This window comes from Ambystoma mexicanum, chromosome 2p (assembly GCF_040938575.1).
Source record: "Ambystoma mexicanum isolate Mex_15411 chromosome 2p, UKY_AmexF1_1, whole genome shotgun sequence".
In the NCBI taxonomy this organism is placed as follows: Eukaryota; Metazoa; Chordata; class Amphibia; order Caudata; family Ambystomatidae; genus Ambystoma; species Ambystoma mexicanum.
This window is the reverse complement of record NC_090923.1, coordinates 309,264,604-309,270,516: the sequence shown is the minus strand read 5'-3', so window position 1 is coordinate 309,270,516 and position 5,913 is coordinate 309,264,604.

Below are 5,913 nucleotides of genomic sequence, written 5' to 3'. Positions count from 1 at the left end.
TAATACATTCACAAAAAATATTCTGGGTTCCATCAATTTGTTCAGTTGGCTCATCTCCTATCTGAAATTGCACATTTACATAAGTATTATCAATAACAGCGATAGATGTATTATCTGCACTATTTATATGAACACATTTAGCAACACTGCTTTTTAAAATATTATATTGTCAAACTTTACAACCCGGCAAATGATCCTTTCTTTTAGAACTTTGATGTTGCTTTATTGACGGCATGATAGAAAAATGCTGTAAAAAAATATATAATTACTATATTCACACCTATTCTTGTAAAATACAAAGGGCCTCATCACGACTTGGGCGGTAACGGTAACGCTATTAGCGCGGGCGGTATTAGCCCTACCGCCGAACTCCCCGGCGCTAATAGTGCCGGATCACGAGTTCGGCGGTAATGTCAATCCCCATTCCCCATTGAGCCCATTCGGGATTTCCCGCCGGCGGTAATAGCGTGGATTTCCCCCCAGCTCAGAGCTGGGGAGAAATCCGCCGAAGTCCTGCTTTGGCGGACCCTTAAATCCGGCGGTAATAGCGCTACTGCCGGATTTAAGGGTCACCGCCAAAGTCGTGATGAGGCCCAAAAACTGTTAAATGTGCGCTACAATGGAATCCCGAGACCCATAGTGCACCTGATTTATTTTAGCAAATTCTCACAGAAGAATAAGGTTGGGACTCTTTTACATAATGCGAGATTTCACTACTGAGAGCATTCTAATGCTGGTTATTTGTGCAGATTTAACTACTAAACCCATTTCTACATACATTAAATATGAGAAATGTAATCAGTTGATGCGCCCTGTGGGAGAACCCACAAATCTAAGTGGGCGACTTTGCCCTGCGGTAGAACTCAAGAAATGTAATCAGTGGCTGAACCCTGTGAAAGAAATGAAGAACCTTAACCCCAGTGCCAAGGCTTTTTTTGGTGATTTCGGTATGTCGCCTTTCAATGCCTTGTAACTTTTTTGTGAATCCCAGGAATCCTAGGTTGCTGTAGGGGGTGAGAGAAAACAACCAAATGGGGGAAAATTGGGTGTTTTTTCAAAAAATGAGAAGCCTGTGGTTTTTCCTTGTAAGAGCTAGGAACAAATGTTTTGCTGTGCTGAATTCCCCAATTTCCTGGCTTTCAAGAACAGGTTGAGTGGTAACGAAAAACAATTATTTTGATGTGGTTATCAACCATTTTGTGAGAGGTAGGCAATTTTGGCCATTTTTGCCAATTGGACATGCGTGGACGGAATGGAAGAAAAGGATAGGAAATCCGGATTGGAGGACAGAAAGGCATATATTTCTGAAAAGTAGACAAAATTCCAAGTTTAGGAAAGGTCAGGCAACAACTAGGTATGGGAAAATTCCATAGTTTGGGGAAAAAGCAGGAAAATTACAGGAAAAAAGGTATGTGGTGGACATGGTTGGCTTGGTACGGCAATGGCTTCTAATCATTTTGAGAAAAACAATGCTCTGCTACATTCCCCGACTCTTGCAGTTAGGAAATCACACATTTTTTGTAGTGTTTCACAAAACAAGCAATACCACAAGCCAAACACTGCCTGAACAGATGTACTTAGCATGCGTAATTCAGAAATACCAATGTGGTGAGGAACGGCAAGCATACATCTTTTGAAAGAGCACAGGCAGACCTTTTCAAGGGGAGGTGATTTGCGCAGTTTACACACATTTATGATGCTTAAAGCAGTGATTAAATGTAGGGCACAAATGTCATACCTTCCCACGTTCCCACACATGTCCCGATGAAAACGGTCCCTCACATGTGTGGGTGCACCTACCTGGTCACCAAGGGGAAAGCGTAAAACACGGCTAACCCCAAGTTTTTTCCGACAGCTGAATTTCAGGATTTTTTCAGAAGGGCACACCATACACATACGGAAAACAAAGGGGGGGTCTGGGAATCTCTCTACCAGCACGAACACAGCCTAATGACCTGTTCTTGGGTGAATAACCCCTGGGAGAGACTCTACCAAGTCTTTAGCTCACTGTCCCTTTCACAGAGAAGAAATTTTCCTGCATATCAGCCTTTGTCCTGCCCAGGGGCAGTCCAGCGCCGAAATGCTAGGCAATTCTCCTCTGAACAAGAGTACCATCAGTAACCCCATACACATGTTTCAGCCTTGTTGGGCATCATCAGTGAGGTGAAACTGTTGCCTCTCTAAGAACAGTGAGCAAGGGGTCCACGTCTGGATCGCCCTGTTAACTTAGGGTGAAACCCAAAGTTAATTTATTCAAAACAAAGGGGGGGTCTGGGAATCTCTCTACCAGCACGAACACAGCCTAATGGCAAGTATGGTAAACAAAGACAAACATTGAAAATGGCAGACTGCACTTTAGGGGGGCTGAGGAACACCCTAAACCGCCAGGGAATTTTGTAATATGATGGGGGGTGCACCTCTCCACCCCCCCAAAAGGAGGGGCAGTGCATCTCATCTATACCTCCCTAGGGGCAGATAAGGGGGGGCTCTCATGCACTCCTCCCTGGAGTGAGGAGCCCCTTCCTAGGAGCAGATATCTGCCCCCAGGGAGGGCTGCATGACATGGCTGCCACTCCATTGACGGTGGGGACAGAGGGGGCCACCACCCCTTCCCATTAGAAAATTACCCGTCGGTTTGGGGTGCCTCACAGCCCCCCCTAAAATGCTGTCTACCTTTTTCCTTTGGTTACCCAACTCCCCTTAGTGCAAATGGGCCCAAAAGTGTGCCATTCTGCCCCCGGGGTGCCCCAAAACTACTGCCCCACCCATTGGGGGGCCTGTCTGACATTTTGTGGTGGCCCTCTACCCGCTCACCCCAAATGGGTGGCAGGGGCACCTCATGCAGGCCTCTCTCGGCCTCCTAAAAACGGCTGCGTGAGGTACACCCCCCTCCATTTGGGAGGGAGGGGAAAGGGCCACCAAAAATTGTGGGACAGCCCCCCCAGTGTGTGGGGCAGTAAGGTTTGGGCACCCTGGGGGCAGATTGGCACACTAATGTGCCCATCTGCGCCAAGGGAATTTTGGTAAATGAAGAAAAAAAATGGAAAATGGTACATTACACTTTAGGGCGGGCTGAGAGGCACCCTAGACCAGCGAGGAATTTTCCAATTTAAAGGGGGGTGGCCCTCCCCCCTCACACCAAATGAAAGGGAGGCCATCTCAATCAGCCCTCACTGGGAGCGGATAAGATGGGGGCATCTCATGCAGCCCTCCCTGTGGTCAGATGCCCCTTCCTAGGAGTAGATATCTGCCCCCAGGGAGGGCTACAAGGGTTGCCCCCATTTCCCCTTGGGGTGAGGGGGAGAGGGCCACCCCCTTTTCCATAAAATAAATCCCTGGTGGCTAGTGGCCCCCCACCCCCACCCAAATCTCCCTTTTGTTTTGTTTTTTCCTTTTCTTTTTTTTTCTTTTTGCCCCCTTCCCTGGGGGCAGATGATCAGCCATCTGCCCCCAGGGGGGCCTTAACTGGCAAGCCCCATCCATTGGGGGGCCTGCACACTTATTCCTGGTGCCCCCCCTCCAATTGGATGGGAGGCCACCTCATGTATTCCTGCCTGGGGGCAGAAAACTAGTATGTCTGCTCTTGTCTCTTGGTTCCGTTGTTCTGCTTCAGTAGGTGTACATTTGTCCTGGAAGTTTTGCTGACATTCATGTTCAGCCTTGTACTGAGTGTCTCTTTAGCTGTTGCCTTTTATTCGTGTGAGGCGAGCTAATTGGTATTAGGTGTATGCACTTAGTATAAAGTGCCTGACTTTGCCTGACCCGATTAATGGGAGATCTCCAGTACAATGTGAGAATTAGTCTGGTTACTCTGTCACCCTATTCCTCGGCCCAGTGTTTGTGTAAAAAAAGGGGGGGGGGGAGTTGGGACTTCAGAAAATCCTAAAAAATGGGATGGGGTAGATGAACAAAAACGGGGGGAATACTATGTCTCACCATCTGCTGCCTCACCCCCACTCCTCTAAGCCCCCCACCCAGAGATCTTCCCGCACTGGTCCACCCCAGCAACTAGATCTAAAGCGAGGGCAGTTTCCTGGCCACCTGGATGACATGTCCCAGAGGACTATTGAGTGAGACACCCTTTGGTTTCTCACATCAGTCACTAGGGTCAGAGGGAAAAGCTTGAGATCCAACTACGAATCAAATACACAGCTGCAACATTTTGTAAGGGTAGAGGCATGTTGCTTGTTTGATGGTAGAAGTTGCTATGCTCCCCCATTCATTTGACTTCTTTCTATGTCTGTGCATTGTGTAAGAGCATGTGTGGTCACATAGTATGATACCCAAGTGGTTGCCTGCCCTTCCAAAGCACACCATTTCCAAGCAGATTGTAAAAGTGCCAGATATTGTTGCTGTTTTTCCTTATGAATTATTAGCAACATGTTGTTGTGTTTAGCACACAAGTTGGGCGCATGTGCATGCAATGGTGCCGAGAATTATACTACCCATAGTATTCTTGATGCAATGCAGTCATATTTTCAAATCTGTGACGGAAATTCTAGACTCAATTTCACATATATTGTTGGTGAGGAAACTGTGCATAGCTGAGGTACAGAATACAATTAGATTAGAGAGCTCTGCTATGACTGATGGTATTGCATACAGCTCATATAGCATAAATAAGATGAGCAAAGTAGAGTTTCAATGGGTGGCGACTGAGTTTGGCAGTTGTGATACATCTGTGGTTGGCACAGTACATGTCTGGGATGCTAAGCCTGAATGAAAAGTGAGCCAATCTTATAGACCAAGCACATACACAGCTGCAATATTTTTCAAAGATAGAGGTACGCTGCCTGTTTGATGGTAGGGGTTGCTAGGCACCTCCATTCAGTTGACTTGTTCCTAGTTCTATGCATTGTATAAGAACATATGTGATCACATAGCAGGGAACCCAAGTGGGTCCCTTCCCTTCCAAAGCAAACCATTTTGAAGCAAATTGTGAAAGTGTCAAATATGGGTGCTGTTTATTCTTTATGAATTACTACCAACATTTCGTTGTGCCTTGCACACAGGTTAGGCTCATGTGCTTGCAATGGTGCTGAACATTATACTACCCATTGTGTTCTAGATACCATGCAGCGATGCAATGTACTTTCAAATCTGTGACAGAAATGCTAGACTCAATTTCACATATATTGCTGGTGAGGAAACTGCATAGCTAAAGTACGTAATGCAATGAAACTCAAAACACCCTATTTCTTCAAACTAAAATGTACTTTCTTCCCTAACAAATAACATCTAAGTTTTCTGATCATATATTTCTTAGATACAGACAAACAGCACATTATTTTAAACAAATAATAAAGAAAGCACAAAAAAAATCCCAAAGCCACATTGTTAGCAAATTATGAAATACATCCTTCAACAAAACAATACGAAAGAACATTTAATGGGACATATATTGTTCTCCCACATAACCATAGCATAACATGTACTACGGCTTGATCACTCTTCTGAAAACACTGAAATAAAATATGGAAATATTTTCAAATAATACCTATAAACTGTGCTAAATTACCCTAAATATACTTAATATATTTTATATAAACAACAATTCATATTCTGCATGAAATATGGATAAATATGCAATCACTGAAACTTCAGCTGCTCCAAAGAATGAATAGATCTTCACAATAGCCAAACACAGAAAATCAGCACACTCTGGGTTCTGCAATCAGAATGTCAAAAGTTCACAAAAAGGTCACTTTCATAGTTTTCAGAAATCAATAGCACAAAAAGAGGACTGCACAAAGCAAACAAGTAAAATGGCCAACATATGTTTACTACAACGTATTACAGTCGATGAATCCCAAAACAATAATTCTAAAGACTACTTTGTAGAACATGCAGAACGACAATTAAATAAAACCAATTTTATTTTTTAAATTAGACAAATTCCATAGCCGTGGTAAT